Consider the following 26,463-nt stretch of genomic DNA (forward strand, 5'->3'; position numbering starts at 1 on the left):
TTTTGCATGCTTAATATAGTATTCTGATTTAGGTTAGCATGCGAATTTTTTCATTTGTAAAGTATGTGTATAAATATTTATTAATTATTCTTGATTAATTCTTTTTCAATGTAAATATGGTTAAAATAGCATACGGATTTAAAGTTGCCATAAAATCATACGTTTTCTCCTTAAGTATACATAAGTTTTCGAAACTATTCATAACAATTTAGACATTCATTAGTATTTTTTTTTCGATTTTATTTATTCTCAATTTGACAACCAGGGAAATGCATGATAATTCACGAAGTGAAATTAGGTTTCCGATGAACCGTTATTATATTTATTATGAATGTTTCTCCTACTTGTGTGCGTTTCAAACGTCTACGCGCCAGCCAACGCGTAGGCGGTCAGAGTTATAGGAGCCCACCAGCGGCCGAGTGGTAAAGTTGCTGAACACTGGTAGTTCGGTCCGAGGTTCGAATCCCGAGAACGGGCTGGCTGCATGGGCGTTTTCGTGGTCTTCCCCATGTGTAACGTGTATACGAGCCAGTTTCCCTTAGGAAGTTCTCCACGAAGGCATCCCTCCCCTTAGGCAGATAGCCCTAGTGTGCTTTGTCATAATTAAATAAACAAAACCAAACCAGAGTTGTAGGAAGCAGGCGCCAGTCAGGATTTCAATTGTCTTCGACACCACTTCAAGCTGCATGGAGATTAGTTTGGCTTTAGCTTAAAGGGATTTCGGACGTGATCGTTAGGGTCCGTTTATTGAGACCGTGGTATAAATGTTATAGAGTATAAAATATGGGAGTTCTGTTCACATCTGCGAGACAGGGTCCAAACCGTAGTCAATTACAGGAGCTAAATTTGCGCATGAGTTTGGGTGTATCTACAGCTTTCCCGCTCTGTTTTGCCAACCAGGTTTCTTGCGTTCACTCTGGTTGGTCAACTCTTATAACAAGTTGGCATAGTTGGAAATTTCGAACTTTATGCCAAAGCCCCTAAACTAGATTTTGTGACCTAGCAAGATCTGGTTACCTAGCAGCCGCGCTCGGCTTAAATCACTTATGATTTTAAGCTTCGTTCAGAAGGTGATATTGTAGAGTTTCCGTTATTTTGCATTAACAATTTATTTTACGTTTAGTACCTCTCTTGAACCTCTCATTCTCCTTTCGCATTTCCTGGCCAGGACGCAAATTTAAAGTTAATTGAAGTGGATATAAAGTCAGACGAATCTTTTAGTTCATTCAGAGCGGGATTTCGTTAGCCAGCGCCAATTGCTAGTTTGCCCTTGCTGTTGCGCCGAGTTTCTGATACAAGTTTTCGGCCATTTAATAAGTGCATCGCATGATAGGGTGTTGAGTCAGCTACTTAGCATTAAATGAAATTGTTAGTCCAGCACTAATCTTTATCTTTGAAATTATTTTGTAACTATTCTTAAGTTTCATCGTAAGTAGGCGGTGTTATTGTAAGCAGGAAATGCATGTATTTATGTTCAGAGTTTGACGAATAATAAGGGGTGTAACAGACCTATTTAAGTGTAATTGAACTATTTTATTCACGCCATGAACTCATGAACTGTAACCGAACTATTTTATTTAAACGTCATCTCGTGGCGATATGAAAAAACGTCAGTCGACCTCCAGCCGCCATGATGATAGCTTACTATGTTATGTTATTCTCAATGTTTCATTTTTTATGTATATTTCTTTTGTTTGTAACCGTTCCTGTGTGCTCTGTTAATAAATCCTTTTAAAGCTAGCCGGCATTAGTGTCTATTGAGGAACGGCTACATCACATTGGCGCCCAACTAAATTTGAATCCAAAATGGCGCAACAAAATGTTTAGAATTTCCGTTTGGCTTTAACAAGCTCTTACTCCCGAATTTAACTTTTAGTTGCTGGAGATCGGCTCAGTTTCTTTTCAGGTGTGGACTACTGGTCAAATATTTTGGAAACCAATTCTGGAATTAAAATTGTCATACCGTGCTGCTAGCACATCGAATCATCAGTTGGACAATTTCAACGGAAAAGATAAGTTTCGTTTACATTATCGTTTAATCTGAGTTTAAAGTTCTTTTAAACTGATTATTTATTATAAGCTGCTTCTTAAAGCAAATGTAAATTCTTTACTGAAATCTCATTTATTGATACTACATAAGAGTATTAAACGAAAGCAAACGGCTTTCTGTTAACCAAACGTTATTTCTTGAATTGTAATTTGTTATTTTAAAATGTTAATGCGCATAGTAAATTAATTTGTGAATAATATTGTTTCACTGAATACGTGTTTTAATGTTAAAATTTGAATATATTCATGGACGTTGTTCATTAGAATTTATTAGTTTCGATTCTGACATACAGCAGCAGATGTTTTCCCCCCGCGGAAATGTTTAGACTAGCGATGATTTATGATGTGTTTACGTCAAATCTTTTATTATTTTTATTTCCTTTGAGTGCTGTTGTTCCTTATTAAATGTTTTATTCTACATAAAATAAAATATTGTACTTGTTGCTTTATCTTTCGACGAACATTTTGAGAAAATGATTATAGTATAATACTTTAAGAAAATACGATTGTTTTCCTTTAATGAATGCATGTCTTGAAAATATTTCTTGAAGCGAAAGAAAATAATTATGAACAAAATCGAATGACTATTTAAATAAAGTAAAAGAGTTACTAAGTGTGTGTTGCTTAATCAGCTTAATATTTTGTTAAGATTAAGATTTCGAAGAATTCAGCTTGAATATAAAAGCTTATAGTAAGACATTTATGTATGTTTTGCTAAGTAGTAAACAATTTTTGAGCAATTTATTATATGTTATTTTCTTGATACAAGTTGAATTTATGAGGGCATTTTATGATATTTTTACGACTCCGAAATAATAAACTTTGTGAGTATTATTGTTTACATTTATAAATACTGTTTAATAGTGGTATATAAATGTACGAGTAACATTGTTTACATTCATACATGCTGTTTAATAGAGGTATATACATTTTACTTAAAGGTATAATTATTAATTCTATAATACTGTATTGTGAATAAAATCGAAATAACAACAAATTCAACATCATCTTTTCCCTCCCCCCTGACCTCTCGTATAATTATGGCTTACCTTGCCAAAGCACGAAAAGAGGATTTAAAAACTCTCGCTGCAGAACTGGGTTTCACTGTAAACGACACTATGCGAGTAATAGATCTTAAAGATCTTATTGTCAATTCTGACACTTATGATGAGGCTTTTACCAGGAATCTTCTGGAAACTTTAATCGAAACTAGACAACAAAAACAACGTGAAAGCAACGATCTGGAGACACGTCAAAGAAAAGAACAAGAACTTTTATTAGAATTGGAACGTTTAAAATTAAACCTGGCAGCTGCTAGCTCAAACCCTAACTATGCCGCCTTTGCTTCAAATGCAGCTATTGGAACAAATATTCAACACCTAATCCCTAAATTTACAGGAACTCCTGACATTGCAACCTACCTGCAAATTTTTGAAAGACAATGTGAGAAAGTTAATATAAAACAAATAGATTACATCACTCATCTCCTACCTCTTCTGCCTATAGACATTTCGAAAATTATTTTAAGAGAACCAAAAGACAAATTAGAAGATTATTCTTACATCAAGAAGATTCTGCTACAAAGATTCAAATTAAATGCTGAATGATTTCGAATTAAACTTACTACACACCATAAACACCCTGGGTCTTTATGGAAAGATTTTACTTACGAATTAAACAATTATCTCGAAGAGTGGCTCCATAGTCTCGATGTTACAGACTTTGAATCACTCAAAGACTTGGTCCTGACGGATCAGCTTAAAAGAAGAGTCAGTAGTGACGTTAAGGAGCATTTTATTGATACTTGGGGAAAAATAAAGAGTTCATCTGAATTAGTACAGAAATTGGATGATTATGAAGCTGTACGTGTTAAAAATACGAACTATAAAACTCAGCTTCCTGGCAGGCGAAACTATTCTTACAAACCAACTAATCCATCCAAACACAAAGTAGAAAATCGAACAAGTGACATACAGGAAACTCATAAAACCTTTTCAAATCGTGTTCAGCAACAAACAGAGGAAAAGCGACCTCCTTTAACATGCTATGGGTGCGGAAAAACTGGTTTTATCAAGTCTAAATGTCCAGACTGTAACCCCCCAAAGACTTCAAATTCATCAAATTTTGGCACTATCCAAATCCGATCCTGTTTATCTTCCACTCGGACTGATGTATTTCGAATTAGTATTGGTGGTGTTTCCGGTACAGCTTTCGCCGACACTGGTGCTAGTCACTCAATTGCAAGTGAATCCCTCTATCATATTCTGCAAAAACAAGATGCAGTATTTGAAAAGACAACACTACAGGTGTCTTTCGCTGATGGTTTGGTATCTGAAAAAGAGGTACTTCGCACCGAACAAATCATTCTTCTCGAAGGCAGAGAGTTCAAAACTCCGATCCTTGTGTTGCCTGATGCCAAAAATAACTCGACTCTGTTAGGAACTGACTTTCTTCAAAAAGCTAAAATTGTTTTAAATCTTGCTGAAAATAAGTGGAACTTTTCTGATGAACCTCGAAGAAAATATAGCTTCGTGAAACCTCATCAATCCCAAGTACTGGAAGAAACCCCAGTTGTTGTAAACAACTGCCGACTACGAGAAAATGAAGGACAGCAATTAACTACAGCCCAACGGCTTGCAACTGATGCATTGCTTAACAAATATCACACTGTCTTCAAAGTAGGGGGAGAAGCCACTAATCAAAAGCCATCTGGCTTCCTTCAAACTCCAGTCTATGCTCAACGTTTTGAGACCTTGTCAATTGATCTTTTCGGTCCCCTTCATGAAACACCGTCTGGTGAAAAATGGATTTTTATTGTGCAGGACCGTGCCACGAAGTGGACAGAACTATTTGCTTTAAAGGAAGCCACGACCAGAGAATGTGCCACTATTCTTTTGGAGGAAGTCGCCCTTCGATTTGGGTTACCCAAGAAAATAATAAGTGATAATGGTACCCAGTTTACTAGTGCTGTTATGCAACAACTATGCTATATCTTGAACATTGATCAAAGTCTTACTCCTGTCTATCACCCACAATCTAACCCAGTTGAAATGAAGAATAGAGATCTGAAACCACGTTTAGCAATACTTGTTGGTAACGACCATCAGTCATGGAAGGATAAGCTGCCATTAATAAGGTTTGCTTTGAATACAGCCAAATGTGATTCAACTGGACATTCTGCTTCTTTTCTTCAATTTGCACGAGAGTTACGAACCTTAGATGATGTAAAGCATGATATAAAAGCCGTAATTGAGAACGATAATTTTGTTCCCGAAATTACTCCATATTTGAAACGTTTTGCAAGAAATGTACAACAGGTACGAGAAAGAGTCGAATTGCATCAAGATAAACAGAAACGTTATGCTGACAGAAAACGAAGAGAAACACCGAAATTCGTTCCTGGAGATAAAGTTTGGGTCACCCTCCATCCAATCAGCAAAGGTCCACTGAAGAAAACTGCTAAATTCATGCCCAAGAGAGATGGTCCTTATGTGATAGTGACTACAAGATCTCCAACCACTTATGATATTGCCGATCCTCATGAACCAGACAAAATTCTCGGCAAGTATCATGTTTCAGCCTTGAATCCATATCAAGATCGAAATAAGTTTCAAAACACAGCTCGTGTAACTCCAGTGGTTCCCTTAAAGAAAAGAGGACGCCCGAAACGTGTAATACCACCCGAATCTGCACCTGTTGCACAAGGTGCTGGTGACGCTAAATTTCCTGCTTGTCAAACTGGAGCCCATTCATCTGATTCTCCGCCCGCTGCACAAAGTAGACAAAGGTCAGTTCCTGACTTCTTGCCGAGACGTCTACGAAGTCAGAGGGGGAGGATGTAACAGACCTATTTAAGTGTAATTGAACTATTTTATTCACGCCATGAACTCATGAACTGTAACCGAACTATTTTATTTAAACGTCATCTCGTGGCGATATGAAAAAACGTCAGTCGACCTCCAGCCGCCATGATGATAGCTTACTATGTTATGTTATTCTCAATGTTTCATTTTTTATGTATATTTCTTTTGTTTGTAACCGTTCCTGTGTGCTCTGTTAATAAATCCTTTTAAAGCTAGCCGGCATTAGTGTCTATTGAGGAACGGCTACATCACAGGGGATATTTTACGCTTCTTCTGTCTTGGTGTTCTTTTACGCCTGTGCGAGAAGTGGCCAAGTTTCCTCGTAAGATTATTTAACTCTATGTTATCTAAGTAGGTCAGATCTTATAGTGTAAATGTCATAAAACATAAAATGTGGGAATTCCATTCACACCTGAGAAACATGGTATAAGACGTAGCCAATTAGAGAAGCTAAATTTGCGCATGCGTTGTGTCTACAGCTTTCCAGCTCTATTTTCCGGTTCAGGATCATCAATCAATCGTTTTATAAGGTAGTGTGTGATTACTATTATTGCTCGAGGGATCCTATATGATTATTTCCTAGATTTTAATTTATTTCCATATTGAATAAAATTAAATATTAATGTTTAATAAGAAGGTTTCAAAATACTTTGCCAAGGGTTGTGATCATATCTTAGTGCTTAGCACCAAACCAAATGTTAGTATAAGAGAAAAAAGGTCATAAATTATTGATCTAAAGTTGAAAAAAAAAATGCATTTTTTTTGGGGGGGGATATAAAATAAGAAATTTTTAAACAGTGAAATTTTAGTTTATCGAACTCGTCTGGACCGCAAAAACTCCGTAAAGCTGAAATTCGTAGACGAAAATTAACGAATATAAAAGATTACATTTTGGGGGCCTATATGCTTGGTATAAATACATGCGGTTCATAAATCGGAAAGTTAATTTAAAAAATAAATAAAAAAAGCGTCCAACATTAACAAAAATCTTCTTGTTCATATTTTCGTTCATATTCGGAATAAGTTAATTTCGTAAATATAATTTAATTTCGTACGCTAATATTCGGAATATGTATTTAAGAGCACATTATGACTTAGAAAAATGTTGATATAAAAACGCTTTGTTTCCAGATATAAAAGGTGGTTTCCCTTCTGGCTCAAAAATTTCCGATTAAAAATCTGAGCACATTAAATTTCTTATTCCTTAATAGATGTTATTTTTGATTATACTCAATTCAGAAGTGGTACATGGTTTTTCTGATTTATTCAAGTTAATTTTCTGATAAATTATGCATCACATTATTATATGTGCCAGATGCATGTGAAAGCTTAATTCTGTCGCAAGTTTCATAAGAAGCTTTTTATAAAAATTCTTGTATTTATGTAGTAATGATACTGAGACATTCTTACTTATTGCACGTTACGAAAATGTGCTGAAGTGCAATACATTCTTAATAAAGAAAACAATGTAATTTTCAAGAAAGATTTTACGGTTAACATTTCACGACGGAAACAGTTAATGAAGATGATAGTTCAACGAAAAGACAAAGAAAGCAAAGATTTATGATGCTCTAGTGTAAAAATTGATAAGCGAGGTCTTAAGAATAGGTTACAGTACCAGTATTTGTTAGTCATGTTCAATAATCTCATTAACTTAAGGAAAGATAAAAGTCCTTCCTCTTTCGTCTCAAATAAATCTTGAAAGAAATTTACATAAAATCTTTAGAAAAGTTTAATATTTTACAAAATAACATGCGCTGATAGCCGGTATGAGCACCAGAGTTTAAAAATAAAGTTAAATAAACATTTTAATAGTGTTTCTGTGTTTCAATATCGTTCGAATTTAAACGTTTAATATATCGAGCACGTCGCCGCAGATGCGAAAGTGGTTAGTGACTCTGAGTGTCGTACCAAAGGGCTCGGCCTCGAATCCCGGAGGAGGCATGGATGTAATTGTCTATCCCTTCATAGGAGGCAACTGCGGTTCACCTATTAGCTGCCTCCATCACCGCTTAGGCCTTAATATTGGCTAACGCCTATAAACAGCCGGAGACTGCCATGGGGATGAAAATATATATGTAGAGCATTCTATGCATAGTTTATTAAATTTCTCATGATTTCCGAGTTAAGGGTTTCTTTTAATATGATGTTAAAATCATATTAAAGCTGTAGAATCATTAAGATTATTGAAGCAGATAAGCTAAATAATGAGCAATGCTAACGCCGTTTCGAAACAATTTGGACCTTTCTATTGCTGGCCAGACTTCTCTTCCATTTATACTACTAAGGCTGACAAAAGGAGAAAAAAACCTTACATTCTACACCACTTAAAGACCGACTGGTTAGGAACTGAAATCCAATCGCCAAATCCTGATGATGAAGAATTTTTGTCCACCACCTTTTTATTCGGAAGCCGCTGTAGATTTATTAGGTTTATCAAAGTAGACAAAAAGAAAAATAAGCAGTACTCTAACCGAGATTCGAATTCCGGACTCTTCGATGGCTAACCCTACGTGCTTTCCATTTGTACCATGGAAGTACACAGTAAGAAGCGTGAAAAAACTTTCAAAGGCTTCAGAATGTCACCAATACTTCAGCTTTTATGATATGAAAAAAGAAAAGAATAAAGCCAGAAGTTTAATAAAGTAAATCAATCAATTAAATTAACTCAGTGGCGCAATATCCCTAGTGGGGCCACGGCCTCCGTGCCTTTTTCTGCTTTCTTGACCTTTGGGCCCGGAGTGCATCAGCATATTCTCTGGGCAAGTGGTCAGCTTGTCGAAAGAATTAACTACTTAAAAATAATAAAATAGACTATCAGTCTTCTAGGGGATTCCAGATAAAGCATTTTTAGACAACTTCCTACAGAATTTTTGGATACATTTACTTTTTTTTCACCTATGCGAAACTACGAAATTTTTCAAAAAAGCTGCGATTTAATCCATTAGGAAACAAACTGATTCTAGCTGTTCTGAATCATCAAAACCTCGTGCGCTCACTCGCAACTCCGGTCATAATAGCTGTCGAATCCCGATTTTCGTTATCAGTGTCCACACTAATGAAAGTATGAAAAAGAAATTTTAAAAAAACTTACTTTCATTACCTGAGAAATGAGTTTCCTTGTAGCAGAACCTTTATCTAGCCGAGTAAACCCAACTTTTGGCCTTGTTCTAGAAATTTGAAGCAAGGGGAAATATTGGACGACAAAAATGCTCAAATATGAGACATAGAGTGTTTGCACGTTTTAAGAAGTCATATTTTGCAGGAATCAACGTTGTCCAGAAATACTTGACATCACGGCTCCAAAATAGGGAAATTTCATAATATCATAACTCTTTATAAAACAAATGAAAAGAGTAGGGCCGTGAATAATTTCAGACACTTCTTCAGAAAAATTCGGATATTCTGGACTTCATTTGATTCTTCCGCAAGGTTTCATATACCGAGATATGTTAATGCTCGAAATTCTCGTATTTAGGCAAACAATAATTACATCGCGATACATGGAGAATATCTTGATTCCGAGAAATTTGATGCCTGATGTAGGATGGCCCATCTCCTTTCAAACAATTATCACAATATTTGCATTTACAGAAATGTCCAACAAGATTTTGAATCAATGGAACAATGTGTAACTCCGCATTCAATATCTTTGTTCGGATTAAGCGACATGCCACACGCACCAACGCCAGCAGGCTCGATATTTAGCATTTTCTAGAATATGTGACGTCCAGTTTAAAATTATCTAGACAGATATTGGGACAATTTTGAAATGCAATTCCATTTTTCATAAAATAAGGTAATCTTGTTTTCGTACATTTCCTGCAGTACCTTCGATAGTATAAAAATTATAACGGAAATTGCGAATCGACAGTTAGTGTAGCAGGACTTATCTTTATGTTTTCTCCTGCATTTCAAGCAACAAACAAGAAAGAAATGCAGCATCAAGAGACAGAACTATGCTACAGCGTATAAAAATATTACCTTAAATGGTTATTAATTTCAACCGAGCTTTTTTTAAACCTAAACTGATGTAATACTAAAGCTATGGAAAGTTAAATTCGGGTTAAATTTATTGCTTTGTCATGGACCAGCATGGAAATATGTTCCAAGTTTAGGAGTATTAAATTCGCTGTAATTTTTTTAATGTAACTACAGAAAAAAAAAATTCTATGAAAAATATTGAGTTCAATATTATGAAGCATATACTTTGATATATATTTGGCTTAATATACTGACAAGGATTCAATAACGTGCAAAGTATAAATTTATTTAATGCAAAATATTAAATTCTTTGCGGTTTTTTCCCGTCATAGATTATCCAGAACGTGGTTTCCATACAGACAACTTCCATACAGACAAAGATCAATAACGTTTTCATATTGACTCATATCCACGTTTAAAGTGCTTATTATAATTTAAAAATTATGAGGCATTTTTAAATCGTAAGTATTTATGCTTTGCAATGAAGAAAGTATATTTGAATTCATTAACAGTAAAAATTTAAAATGTGAAAAGAAATGGCTTACGATTATGTATAATAAATGAATATTACCGAGGCAAAATATCGTATTAAAAATAATTTCAAATTTAACTTTGGTATAAAGTAAAAATACTTTATTAATTATAACTTATTTAAATCGATTATTTTTTTATATTACCTAGAATTGATTTTATACATATAAATCTTTTCTTTGATGTCAAGTGTATGTTTTATTTAAAAATCAGAAAATAGGAATGCTTCAAAGATTTTTTTGAAGTAGCAAGTATATATATATTTTTTCCTTATGTTTAATTTTATTGAATTTTTTATTGGTTAGTTTCTTACTTTTTAGAGCCATAAAGCTATTTTCCCTAAAAATCTTTACTTTCCATGCGAATTTTAAATCATGAAATAATATTGAGCAGCTTTTACTAAATTACTGTAATACTTTTTTATTTTATCTTAAAGCAGTAATACTTAAAAGTATATATATAAAAAATATAAAAAACATTTAATATATAAAAAATATACCAAAGAAATATTAAAATATACCAAAGAAATATTAAAGCTATTGCAAAAAGTAAGCACAAAAATAAAATTAATCAAAATCATAAAAAGCAAAAAAATCTGAAATGATTCAGATTACGTCCAAAGGGGCGTTTATTTAACGTTTCGTGTATAACTTTTATTTATTAAATATCATGTTCTTCGCACCTAAACCATAAAATTCATTTCAAGAGCAATATCGCAAAATAATGTTAAAATGAGCATCTCTTTAGAATTTCCGATACACAGTCTCGCGCGCTGGGAATAAAAATGATTTTTCTGTACAGCGTTGCCATTGCTCTCTTTGAAATCCTTGAGTTTGTTAATCAAAAATTCGTTAAAAGTTTTACAAAATATGAAATCGATAATAAAACAAATTACAAATTTATATATATAAAAAACATTTAATACGTTGTAAAATGAATAAAAATAATTCTGCAATTTTATGGTAATTGCAAGAAAACAATCTTAAAAATCTTTCGCAAAATAAGTGAAACAGAAACTAAAGATTACCAAACCAATGCGCCTCATTCAGTAAAACTCGCTGATTACCGGCACTGGCATTAAAAGCAGGGCATAATATTCTGTTACTTTGTAGAGTCTGATAGGCTATTTAACAAGAAAGATGTGAAAACAGGAAATACGCTGCTTTCGCTGCGATTCGAACTCCCGAATTTCCGTCTGCTAATACGCTTTAAGACAAGTCTGCTAATACGCTTTAAAAGGGAGAAATTTCCTTACATTCCTTTCCGATTATAGAGTGACTGGAGAAGGAACAGATTATGTTGCTAAATCTAGGTGGTGTTTATGGCTTTCCACATTTTAGTTCGGACGCCATCAGCTTTATTTTGAAGTTTGAAACATGAAAAATTAACGATGCTCCCCCGTCGGTATACGAATTCTGGATCTCGCAATTGCCAGGTGAATGTGCTTCCCAATTTACCACGAAGTTACGGATAAGTAAGGAGAAAATTTCTTACAAATTGAATACTATAAAATACTAGATTTTATAGTATTTTATAGTATTATTATTTATAGTATATATTAATATAGTCAGGCCGCACACCCAAAACTTCTCATTTGAAACGTAAATTGCAAATTCTGTCTGTACTATCACAATAATTGTTTCGTTCCCTATAAAAGGAAAATTGAGATTTCGCAGCGGAAAGCGCATAAAGAAATTAGCAGATGGTAAATAAAAGTGATTGGCTATATGATATTTCTTGCCTGTTTCAGTTTAAAGGAAAAATATTGAATTCTTGAACATTACATGAAAAATGAAATTGAACTGAATTTCATGAAAAACTGAAAGGAATTCCATTAAAAATTGAATCAAACTGAATTTCATGGAAAATTGAAAACATTCCATTAAAAATGAAAATTCACGAATTTAATCTCGAACACGATGTTTTTCTAATTACAGGTTTGATTAATTAGTCTAATAATAGTAGAAAAGGGCTATTTACTATGTTGAAAGTAATAGTTTCTTAAAGGAAAATCCTGCATGTTAACCTTAGACACAACAGAAATTCAAGAATACAGAGGGAACAGTAGGCCCACGTTATGCCTCGGAACTTCAAGTATGCATGAAGTTTGAATATCGCACAGCAAGCAATGGATGTTTACTTAATGGGAGATATACCTTCGCATAGGTCTTTCTAAAGAAAGGCGGATGGTGTTTGCATTCCACATAAGGAAAACTGTGAATACCCCCATTCACTCAGCTTGTTGACAGATATTCGAATCAGGATGGAACTGCAGCCTTCAATGGTCTTATCTTCTCGTTCATTGGTGGCCAAACGCATGATGAAACAAATATTTCAAGGATTCATTTGTATGAACACTGATGCTACATTTCTAATGGCATTAAAATGAAATATTTCGGATGTAGGATAATCCAGAATGTGTACATGAATTTGTTTAATTATTTACTTATTTTTTACATTTTTAGTCCAAATGAGCAATTTGCACAGAAGGATTATTAATTCCGTTATAGCATTTTGCGTCGATTCACTATAAACGTCAGTTAACTTTTCAAATCGTTGCCACCAAATATTGCAGCTCTACACTACATTTAAAGAAATTAAATAACAAAGAAGCTACTTGAATATATGCATTTTTCTTTCACTGTGAAAAAACAACAGTACATAGAGCCATCCAATTTTGAATAACGTAATCCTCTTGCGAATATCGACATCTGGAAGCCCAAATTTGTAATTTGTTTTATTATCGATTTCATATTTTGTAAAACTTTAACGAATTTTTGATTAACAAACTCAAGGATTTCAAAGCGAGCAATGGCAACGCTGTACAGAAAAATCATTTTTATCCCCAGCGCGCGAGACTTGTGTATCGGAAATTCTAAAGAGATGCTCATTTTAACATTATTTTGCGATATTGCTCTTGAAATGAATTTTATGGTTTAGGTGCGAAAAATATGATATTTAATAAATAAAAGTTATACACGAAACGTTAAATAAACGCCCCTTTGGACGTAATCTGAATCATTTCAGATTTTTTTGCTTTTTATGATTTTGATTAATTTTATTTTTGTGCTTACTTTTTGCAATAGCTTTAATATTTCTTTGGTATATTTTTTATTATAAAACCAGTTCATTTCTTCGATTATCGATTTCAAAACCTGTTAATAATAGTTTTCGATATCCATTCTGTATTAAAAAGGATGATTCTTCTAGGATGCAAAGCAAATGCTGTCTTCTAAAAATTAAGCAAATAAAATCGAAAATTTGGCCGAAAGTCTCAATATGTTTCGTTTAAAAAAAGTATTTCATTAGTTTCTCTCTCGACAGCTTTATTATTTTTTTTAAATGAAGTTACGTGCTCTCTTCAAATAAATTAAGTATTTTTTCCAAAACTTATTTTCTCATTTTCACTTCCTTGTATGAAGTAAAGCAAGTATTCTAACCGACAAAAATTTCGGGTATCATGTTCAATGAAAATATCCATTTTGACCTCTCTCCATTCTATTTGAACGATATTTTGCCTGACATCTGTGCGTAAGGATAGAATAAAGGACTTTTGTTTTTCGTAAACGCATTGTAAAATGATTTTCAAATCGATTCAGTATGAATTTTTTTCTTAACGTCTGTACGTACGTATGTATGTATCTTGCATAACTCAAAAACGATCAGCGGTAGAACGTTAAAATTATGTATATGGGACTGCTATAACATGTGGTTGTGTACCTCCCTTGTTGTTGCAACCGACGGCAATGCATATATATATATATATATATATGTGTGTGTGTGTGTGTGTGTGTGTGTGTGTGTGTGTGTGTCAAAGCTGGGTAAGTGGGCGGGTATATATATATACCCACCCTGTTACCCGACTTTGTGAGTAAATGTGCCTGTTCCAAAAGACTTATCTGTAATGAAACTTATCTGTAATGAAATTTCGAAATACGTTTAAATGAAGCGCAGCAAAAATATGTATAAATTAAAAGTTGCTAAAGAAATTCATGTCGTGTTCACATCAGTATTTTTTATTTATTTATTTTTGATAACTTTGTCGCAAGAAAGCAGCAGCAGCACTCTAGCAAGGCAAAAGCGTAGAAAGCAAGTGCGTTATTTTCAGGGTGAAATCTTATTTAGACTGAGTTAGTTTTGGTTCTCAATACATTCTGATTGGACAGTTAATATTCCTCTAATATTACTATTGGCTGGTTGAGTTTTAGTTCCATTTACATCATCATAATTACGTCCGTTTTCTTCTTGAAGAGGGGGGATATGTAAGAAAAATAAATAATATGTAAAAGATTAAATTAGCAGCGTAAATTAATTTCCCTTCTCTATTCTAAAAATAGTACCCCCTCTCTGCACTCGTCATTTCGAGGCTATTCTATGTCATATGATTCTTACGTAATTATGTTGATGCAAATGGGTTTAAAACTCAACCAGCCAATAGTAATTTTAGACCAATATTCACTGTCCAATCAGAATGTATAGAGAACCAAAACTAACTCAGTCTGAATAAGATTTGACCCTTAAAACAACGCGCTTGATTTCCACGCTTTGGCCTAGCTACACTACTGTTTGTGCTACAAAGTTATCAAAAATGTAAGCATTTTGGAACAGGCACATTTAATGTGCCGACTTGTGTGTAGCCGCAACATGTTGCTCAAAATAAAACTGAAGATTTAATCTGCATTCGCCTCCAATTTCCTAGTCATTATGGATCAGCACTTCTACGCCATCAAAATTCCTGCTCTTGAAAATATTACATATATATATATGCCAAAGCCTGGTATATATATATATATATATATATATATATATACTCATCTTCTTACCCGACTTTGTGAGCTCTGCTTTTGCTCTTATATATTAGTAAATTGTGCAATTTTTCTTTAAAGATGATTAAATTATATTGTTCTTCTATTTCGGTTAAGGTTTTTATGCCTTTAGTTAATCTGCATGCAATTATTGCAGATTCATCAACAGTTTAAAAGTGGCGCTATGTCTAAAGAGGTTCAAATTTGTTTACATTTAAAACTCTTAGTATAATACTGAATTAACACAGCTAGCGCACTAACTTTGCGTCTTTTTACACAGTGGGACACAAAGTTAACTTTCGATTTTGAATGAAGCGCAGCAAAAATATGTATAAATTAAAAGTTGCTAAAGAAATTCATGTCGTGTTCACATCAGTATTTTTTATTTATTTATTTTTTATTTTTATACAATAGACTTTATAGAATAGCACTCTTCAATAATGTGAAAGATTTCCTTACATACATGGCAAATATTTTGCCGAAAAACCAGCAGAAAATTGAAAATCAATTTTTATATCCCTCTAGAAGTGTGTTATTTAAATTATAATGCTATGTTTTGCTACAGGGCATTTCGAAGAAAATTCTCTTCTAAGCATTTTCATAATTCTTTGCAAATTTCTTTGAAATAACTAATTTCATCTGATAGGAACGTAAAAGCATTTCAATATTTTCTAAATCAGATTATTTACGCTGTTCTAGTTTTGTTTTGCGCTTACAGAATGTTTTCACGCTAAGCTTTCAAATTCACAAAAACAGTACATTATGACATTGCTTTGTGAATTTCAATATGGTAATTTATAACGTATCGATTTATTTCTGTCCATGAACGACGGTACTTTAAATTTCAGGAGGTTCCGGATTGTTAGCACTAAGTATTATCTGCTGATTTAGTCATTCATTTGTTGCAAAATTTCCTTCTACTGCGGTGTAATAACTCATAAATTAGCACATTAGTTTAACATATAAGATATTGTATCTTTATTATATTTCAGTAGCAGCTTAGATTATCTTGTATTTATGATCTGCTAGCGCACTGAAAGCATTAAAAGTCTAGTGAAGGTAATAAATTTAGCTTAAATCAGGCACATTTTGAAGTAAGCTAATTCCTATGACACACATATAATTCTGAAGAATGCACAAAGGTATGAAATATTTGCATACTGCATCACTGAATACGGTTATCTATGTTAGAAGCCGCCCAGACATTAGGACAGTTAGGGGAACCTACGGCGGTAACTAAGGACCAGGGTTCGAATCCCGGAGAAGGCATGGATGTTTGTAAATGTACAGTGTCTTTGCGGCATAGGAGAGCACTCTAAATATAGGACGAGCCGAAAGTACTGTCTTGAGGATTGGTGGTAAGGGTGAGAGACCCTTAGAACATTCCTCAGGGTGCTCTCCCTTAAAACTAGGATGGACCCAGAAGTCCAACCTCTTTGATGTTCTGACAACCATTTTCCATGAAATTCATAGATAAGACAACAACATTTGCGTTAGACATAAAATTATTTTTTTTATTTCGTTTCTTCAGAACAGTATATACATTAATGAAAACATTAATAGCTGAATTTAATCTAACGGAATAGCTGAATTAAATCTAACGGAAAATTTCTTGTATACACAAGGGTTACACAAGGGTGAAATCGCGGAAACGCCCATACAACCAGCCCGTTCGCCGGAAATCGAACCCCACATCGAAATACCAGTGTTCAGCAACTTTACTGCTCGGCCGACAATGGGCGTGGAAGAGGTTGCTTTCGAAAAATTAAATATGTCTGACGTTCGGTAAATAACAGCTGCTTTTAGAAGTGTTCTTCATGAACTATTTTAATGTATTGTTACGAACTCTGTAATTATATAATAATTTTTAGTGAAATTGTATGTGAAATTGTAGTATGTTTTGTATAATGTAACTCAAATGCTTGAAAGAGAGTATGCAGTGCTATAAAAATTAGATTACTGTGGGGAAAGTATGGTGAGTGAATGGCTATGTTACTAAATTGTCGAGATACTGCCAAGCTGGACATTTTGGGTGACTAACTTTTTCGCCAAACTTGGCGACCATTTGGTGGCATTTTGGTCCGATCCCTGTATAACTGTAATTGGTATTATCATTGAATAATTGTAAATGAGCTCTATATGTAACTGTAACAGTATCCGGTAATCGTATGTCTTCCAGTAATTTTGAGAAGTGATAGGTAAGAGAGATTTCTGGGCGGCGGGGGGAAATTACATAACACAGCAGAGAGCATCAGTTTCTCAGATGGCAGTTCAAAGTCGACTTCGGAGTGCTGAGACTATCCCCTTGCGAGCTTCGTCCTTTAGATGAACTTTGCACTGCGTTGTGTTTAATGTTCTTATTCGTTTGAAGTGTAACTACTGATTGTGCTATGTGATGCAGAGAAGAACTGTACAAACATTTTTGTTGAAGGTTCTAGAACTGTAAAGGACTTCTTTTGCTTAAATAAATTTTACCAAACTATCTACGGTTCTGTATGAATTCAATGTATTAATCCTCCGTAGCATTGATAGTAATTGTCGAAATACACGCTGTACTGATGCAGTTTTTGGCAGAATTCAATTATTAATGTAAAGATTTGGAAGATTAATGGTTTCTTTGAAAATGGCAAAAAATGTAGGTCCATTTCGCTGAGCTTCATTGTGATAGTCGGGTAACTCCAATTTAACAATTGTATTTGATTAAATAATTTGTAAATACATAACAGATCTGCGCTAAAATATCTTCCAAAATTCCCTCATATTGAGACCATATTCGTCCATATTTTTTCATTCTACATTATTTTGCGTACCTCATTCATTTAGAATTCTGCAGATGATTTAATTTCAATGTTCACTTTTCTATATATTGTAATGTTCCTAACGACTTTGTCGGTGATGAACGTCGCAGAAATGCAGAACGTACTGAATTATGTAGCGACTTATCGCTGAGTCCAAACACGTGGAGTCCAAGCATGTAAAGTCCAGAGAAGGGTTAAAATACCTTTTTATTCTATCAAAGAAATAATGACAGTCGGTCTCTTCTCGGGCTTAAAAGAAAGCCTCCACTTGGGCTTTAAATTTAAGATAACAAAATAAGAAAAGAATCTAATGCTAAACTAGACTGTCTAATGCTAAATCTAATTAGCCTAATTAATTTAATCTAAATTAAAATAGCCCTTACAGTCTGAAACGCAACTGGTACAATCCTGAAATTTCTCTAACTAGCCGTTTTATGGGTCTCGTACTTTCCCTAAAACTTATCATTTTTATGATTCAATGCGTTTTTGATCCTCCAAAAATCCTCCATCACCGTACGGGACTAATTCATTCACATCAAATATTTACAAAATTGGTAGACCGAGAAGCAGTACATTTCTAAAAAATCCCGGAATCACTGGTTTAGAAGCTATTCGTTTCAGACTAGGAAGAATATCATAGGTACAAGTACTGTAGAGCAAGTGCATGAAATTTTAGAATTAATTGATGTTCTTTATCACAAGATCGAGCAAGTGTTTTGGCGTATTTAAAATTTACACGAATAACATAAAAAAAAATATTTCTTACTTTCTGTCAATCTAAATGGAATAGTCTTCCTACTTTTGGTAACGCCCCTTTCGGCTTAATGCAAAATTTGAAAGCCTTAAGATATTTTTTACTTATTATTATTTTTTCCTGTCTTGAAAAGATACGAAGATTGCCTAAATAAAAGTAAGAGAATAGAAATATATCTTTGTCAGTATGCAAAGAAAAATATGTGTTTTAAATATTTTGCAAGATTTACAGGAACATATATAAAAGATATTTATTATAAATAGGTTATGCTATATTTAATACAAGGAAAACGGTTTAATACTTCGTTCCATATAAATTTGGGTGAACGACGTTAAATTTGCTTGCCGTATAATTGTTTTTTAAACATACATATTAAAAAAAGCAGTTAAAGTGATTATATTAATGAAACAATATTTATCCATTTCTAAAGCTTCACAGCTTAAATGCAGAAATTTATATGAATAGCAGAATAATATAAATATTTTTCTCCGAATGTTTTTCTTCGTATTACATTTCTATGTAATTTGAATTTTCGATCAGTATTTCTTTCTATATATCTTATTACGCTGAGATGTAGTCAAATGAGTCTTCTTTGCGACATTGGAACCAAAGTTTAGGAAAAAAAATACGACGAGTCAAAAAGCAGATCCTGGTTCCGCAAGAGTACCGACCGTGGTTATTTAAATCTCCTTCTTGTATTATGTATGAACGTCTTCGAAAACTTTCAATGTAAACTGAGCTATTTATCATATACAAATGATAATTTTTTTATGTAAACTGTTCAGTGGATTCCTGAATAAACACAGATGTGGTTATAAATCATTGCTATTCAATATTTTTCTCTCTGAATGTTCTGAATGTTCAAACAGAATAAAACTGACTGTAGCCAGAGGATAATACTCAGTTATCAATTTCCAATGTGGATCCTTTAAAAATATCGTACTACAAACGTTTGTAAGTACTAATTGTCATATTTGTTTACATAATTCAAGTTTATAAGACTTAATATATAGGAGAATATTTAATTAGGTTATTACAACACTTGCGTGTACATTCTAGTGCTGACCACGCAAGTGTTTTTATAAATTTCTCTACATACAAATTGCATTAGAAAATCCTGTACAAATGTTTCTTTTTCCTTAGGTAGACGCCACGTACTTTGCCCTAGTTGATAATAAATAAGAAGAATAAAACATGTTACTTCAATATTAGAAATAGTATGACATTTATTTTTTTCTCGGGAAATGCAGAAAGTGAACGAAAGAAACAGGGATATTCCTGTAAGACAGCGGCATTCAAACTGTGTTTCGCAGAACCCCGGTGTTCTGCGAGTCAAATGAAAATTTTGAAAAAAAAAATTACAAAGCACTGATTCTAGCTGTCTAGTGTTTATTAAAAAAATTGTAGAAATATATTTAGTTATTGATTAGTTTTAAAACTGAACATGTGGCCATCATATGAGAGAATGATGTGCAAAAATAAACAGTTTTCTAATAGAAAATCAATTGAATTTAGACGACAGTGTTAAAAGTTATTAAAAGGCTCTCCATTACAGAATTTTGATGAAGAAAAGGAATAATGAAAGATGGATGAAGAAAATTATAACAGAATGTTTCCCAGAAGAAAGAATTTACGATTGGTTCAAAATTCATTTCAAGTACTGCTATAAATCAGAAGGCTTGCGAATGAACGAAAGAGAGCAACTTATCGAAATATCAACAGATTCGACGTTAGCCTAAATTGTTAGTTGTACATTCATACTGAATTCATAGAACATTCTCACATGTCTATAAACATTTAAGGCCCTTCGGAACAACGTATTCAAGTGAAAAATATTTCTCAACGTATATGATAATAAAAACAATATATAGAAACAAATTAAATGCATAATATGAAACCTGACAGCAAATAATATCAATAGAGCCAGACTTCCACAGTTTGTATAAAATAATGCAAGCACACCTCAGTCACTAAATACAATGCAAGGGTAGGTGACAGAACACGAGGTTAGAACACGAGTTAATGCTATGAATGAGTATATTGCATTAATTTTATGTTCAATTTTTTTAAACAGAAATACAATATTTTTCTTTAATTGTCTTTACATAAAATACCTACAACATATTGATCTACTTTAACCTTCTATTACGCGCGCTTGGCAATTTTACGTGAGCACCCGCGCGTCATTATTTTTTACCACATCCGTTATTTTACCGTTTTTGGCACCAAAAAGGACAGAAATGAGTGACTATTGATAATAAATTTGTTAAGAAGTAAAATATTAATCTTATCATTGCAAAATACAAATGATATCACATTCAAATGTAAGTAAATTACTTTTAAGTTCTTATGTTAGTGATATGGAAATGCAATGATGTATTTCATTATAGAAAAATTTTAATTTATTATTTAATAATTATATTTTAAAACCGAAGCTAATTTTAATATTCACCAAAGACAATTATAGACAATAGAAAGGATATACTTTGGTAGGAAAAAAAGTAAATTTAGCATTACTTACTTCTGCAAAGAAATTTACTACTTACTGGTTACAAAAACGCACTTTAAACTAACTTTAATGTTTTTATTGATTTCTAATAAAAAGAAATAAAAGAAAATAAGGCATGTAAATCGCTATTGTTCTCCCATCCAAAGGTTTCTTTGTATTCCTTTTTTCATCAGAGAATTCTTGATGAATCCGGTCAAAATCAGCTGGTTGCCCATATTTTTTGCCATGAAAACCGATATATAATTTACAGAGCCAAATGTATTCAAATTAAAATAATACATGGCAGTTAATAACACAAAATTACAAAATATTTGAGAAAAAAAATATTTTCCGAATTTTAAAACATGACCACGCGCGTGTCGTAAATCTTATGAAAACGCTGTCACGTAGCACATAAGCCAGTTAAAAAAGAAAAAAGTCAAATGACTTCCTGTTGGCACATTCCATGATGTGAAGAAGAGTAGAAAGGAGGAATAGAAATGACTTAAAGACGTCTCAGCTTCGATATGCGAAAAATGTGCATTAAAAACTGAATTTGTCGTAAATTTTGCGTATACACGAGTGCTGGAAGGTTAAGTATTATTTTATTGTTACGAAATGCCGAGCCGCGGTAAGATAGCACTCCAGTGGAACGGTGTTTGCAACACCCGGGTATCCTATGCTCAAGCCACTACCCCATGTACAATATTTTGAGTGCTTAAAAATATCACGAAAAAAATCTTTAAAGGAATAAGTAAGTAATATTTGGAAAGCATACATAGCCAAAGAATTAATTCGCGTGAATTTAATCTGGGAGCACAAAACTGTCGAGCTTGTGGCGTGTCTTGTAATAAATGGGTTTATAGCAAGTTATGATATTAGATAAATTAGTAAGTCTGACTGATGGCACCTCAAATCTGTTAGAAAGTAAAACAGAGAGTGGTGTTTAGCAGAACATAACATATTAATATGCAGTTATTTAAGATAAGTACATATTGAATGCAAAATGACATAAATTATACAGAACATATATACGCATTAGTACCATAAACCATAATACATAAACAAAAGCATAAGTTAGGACAGAATAACTGAAGGGGGTTACATTATCCATAGGTTAAGTACTGCAAGTGGTCTGTTAATATTATCAAGATCACTAGGATCATAATCAGCAATTTTGATGACCGGATTATCAATTGTTTTCTGTTTTTCGCGAAATTTCTTTGCGACCTTATTATAGTGGGTCCTAAGCAAACTGATCCCTAATTCTTCATGTATTATCTGATTTCTAATGTACCACTGCGAATTTGTAATCTGTCTAAGAATACAATTTTATTAAGATAGCTTCCCCACAAAGCGGGTTTAAGGTTGCCAGAAAATGGCAAGAGAAGACAGGATTGCCAGATGTGGCGCAAAATCGTCCAGTTGGCGACAAATCTGGCGACATGCCAAAAACAGAGCGGGAACATTCTAGAAAGAATTCTTACGTTTTGCCCTAGAATGTTCTGTAAGGCAGGCCAAAAACTAGATAAACTCGGCCCGTACGCAGAGTAGCAGTGTATCGGAAGTGTATCGTGTGTAGTCGTGAGTTTATCGTGAAGAATATCTTGATTGTGTTGAGCTCCGAGAGCGATCTATTGAATCTGGAACTGTATTTAGTGTTTTGCCCTGCAGCTGTCTTCACTGTCTGAAGACAGTTTCCGTCATAGATTGAAGTCTGAAGGATGTGTTGCTGATTGTTTCAGCGCGTTTGTCATAGTTTTTGAACAACTGTAACGTGTCTTTGGAACTGTCCTGTGAAATACTGCCGAACCATTTTTTTTCCATCATGTATTGTCAGCTATCACTCCAAATCAGCAAACCCGTAGAATGTCACAATATATTTTTCTAAAGACGGGATGGAGATTTCCAAAATAAAATCCTGCAATTCTATGAGTCGAGTCTTAGGCATTTGATGAGTCGAGAAAGTCTGATGACCACTAGTGTAAGATATGCTGCCGAATATAGTAAGACACGCTGTCGAATGTGAGTTTAATATCAGACTATTAATAAATCAGCATCAAATTAAAGCCACAAATGCCTGGTAAACTGGTTTTCGCTTAACTTCCTTGTCTGCGATAAATGTGTAGTTAAATTAAACAAATACGAAAGCGTCAATTTAATTTGTTAAACATTAAATAAGACATATGTCTATGGAAAGGGTTTACATTTTCTACAGAAAGCCTTTCCAAAAGTAATCAAACAAAATCAAATCGCAATGGCTACATTCCTGTATTAAATTTTACTTATCATACATGTTTTGCATGTATTTGGACTCTTAAAGAATTTTAAATTTTATAATATTCAGAGGCTGTTTGCACATTTTTAGACCACTTTGCTTTGCTATAAAAAATTGCTTGCTCGGGAAATATTAACTGCACTTGTGATTTTGAAAGTGTAAATTATGGTCCGCGACTTGATAACTTCGTTTGCATGCAAAATGGCACTTTTAAAAAAACCCTGGACGGAAGGCTATGTTTGTGCTCTTTCCGAAGAAAGTTATTTGTATTTAGTTATTAAAAAGTGCAGTGAAAGCTATAATTTTTTGGTATCTAAAGAGATGATAGATAGTATTGTCAGTAAGAAAGGGGCGGGGGAAGTCAACGTTTAGCTTCAAGGAAAAATATTGTTCAAAATACATATCTCAGGAAAACACTGGATGTTTCGAGTGTTGCAAAAGTAAGAAATTTGATTCTAAAAGAAAATCTGCGAAATCGAAGGACAGATGCATAATCATTAAAGTGGTCGGAGTCAACTGTCAACAAAGTGATATTAATTATGATTTTAATTTTAAAATGGAAAAAAAAACGTGATGGGCATCATCTTTCGCCACGACATATCGCCGGAAGCAGAAAGCGCTGCAGAATTCTCTATAACAAACAATTATTTTTATAAAAAATGTAAAATTGTTGTCACAATAGATGAATCTTGAATATATTTAGATGACCGCAATAAAAGAGATCCATTTAATATCATCAAAGAGAAGAAAAAAAAATCTTAGTACATGGTTCAAAGAATCTATATTAAGTTTTTCAAAGAGATTTAAGATTGTTGCTGGTTTTTGATATAACGACAAATAAAAATTGAAGAGGGTGCATAAATCTGTTACGATTAACTCCATATATTAGCAGGAACATATTTTATACGCAATTTTCATTTCAAATATGAAATGTCTTCTCTTTATGCACAATACCATCAATCCGCATCTCTTGATGGAATTGGTCATCAACCATGATCAAATCAATCAAGACAAAATAAGCAGCCGCTCGTCAAAAACCCTGTTAATTTTTTTTGGAAAAAAAAAGGATTAAAAAACATGTATCAAGGTCATATCCTTTGCTCATATCCCTACTGAACCCCCTGTGTTTTTGGACTTTTAAAAAGCGATTGTCCAAACGTCAGCCTACAACCCTCGTTGGACTTGAGGAAGTTGTTCAAGAGGAACGGGACAAAATATCGCTTTGGATACTAAAAGAGGCTTATTATCTTTAAAATTACGTTGCAGAAAGGTAGTGAAGAACAAGGGTTATCAAATGGAACATATAAGACACGAAACGTTTAGGGGAAAATATTTCTAGAAATACAATTAATTGTGTATTACTTATATTTGACTTATGTCACTTTCGACAAACCTTAAATGATCGGTCAAAAGAGAGAGTTTCGTTCAGTGTTATTTTTTTTAAACATCATTTTAGGTACTAGTTATAAAAAATAAATAAATATAAAAATGATAAAATAAATCATAATTTCTAACGTCCTTGTACATCCTTCAAGCAAAATATATTTTAATAAAATTGCAATGGTAATTTTATTACTGTCTCATAAATAATTACAGAGCTGTTGTGACACATTCCATCAGTGCTTTTTCCGCAACTTAAAAAGAAGGCATCCAGAAAAGATTTAATTCAATTTCCTGTCCAAATTCCCCTCCGTGACTTGTCACGCAGCTCTGAAACTGAGTTGTACATTAAAATATGCTTTCAGAGTATTCCCTTGCGCAAGAACAACGTCGGAAAAATTCAATAACGGTGTCACTTTCTTGTGACATCTGGCGGAGACCTATTACTTTTAAGCGTTTCGGAGTTTGGAAAAGTGCTGATTACGCGTGTCATCGTTCATTATTCACTTAGCCAGTAACAACAGCGAGCACTGGACCTTCCCAATAACCGATTTTTCTTCTTACAGACTTTTGCTTGTCCTTTTTAATACTTCGTCGTCAAAGCTGTTATTTTAATGGATATCGAGGCTGGGTTACCATATAATGCTTTAGATCGCCATCAAACGACGTTTTGCTACATTTCTTTTTTTTTTTTTTTTTTGCTAAATTCGGGTTTAGTTAATTGCATTTTCAAACTTAATTGCTCTCTGAAACTTTAATTCTTTATTTTATAACACATTAAGAGCTTTATTGGATTATTTGTTCAGATACTGAAATTTAAACTATCCACATTTTTTCAAAAACAGCATATCTTTTTTATAGTTTGGCAGTGTGCTTAAGAATGGCACTAATTACAACTTGGAAGACAGAATGGCTTATGTAAGCTTTGATTCTAACTCTTCGGTTGTGGTAGACAGTATAAGATAATGAAAATATCGAAAGAAAATTTACGTCGTAGAATGTCATATTCTTTTTGGTATAATAATAAAAAAAGTCTGAAACATGTGAAATGCTTCGTATTTTGGAAGTAATTAAGTGAATGTAATAAACTTGAGAGATTATATTTTAACATCCCGAAGAAGAGTTTTCCAATAGCACTTTTAAAAATTGATAAAATTTCAAATTTATAAAATAATATACAAATAGTTATTTTCTTTACTTAAGCGAAAATAATATCTGCTGTTGCCAAAACATTAAACTGAATATTTAAAACTAAAAAGGAATTAAAGTTTTGAAATCTAAGCGCCTTTCTCTACAATTGTTTTAAACGTCTAATGGAATAATAAAGAACTGTCAAAGAAGAGTCGGATCTACCCCTATCTACCATTTTAAATTGGCCTATTTCGATGTAACTTTTTTTTAAAATCTGCTATAGATATGCTTTTGAATTTTTTTTTTGTAATTAAAGCACACCTTTTTGAGTTTAGTGGAATGAGCTATTGAAACATTTTGAGTTTTACAGTAATTTATAGAATATCGTATTAGGCATAGTAA

The 26,463-nt window shown here is 33.2% G+C and overlaps 1 protein-coding gene across 2 annotated transcripts in view; it reads left to right on the top strand.

Moving 5' to 3' along the window:
- Positions 1-26,463, top strand: part of LOC118193346 (cell adhesion molecule Dscam1-like) — a 672,928-nt gene that overhangs the window by 525,478 nt on the left and 120,987 nt on the right. The gene's annotated exons all lie outside the window — the stretch shown is intronic.

This window comes from Stegodyphus dumicola, chromosome 9, assembly GCF_044657685.1.
Source record: "Stegodyphus dumicola isolate Sdum_Otavi_A_Nest chromosome 9, ASM4465768v1".
Lineage (NCBI taxonomy): Eukaryota > Metazoa > Arthropoda > Arachnida > Araneae > Eresidae > Stegodyphus > Stegodyphus dumicola.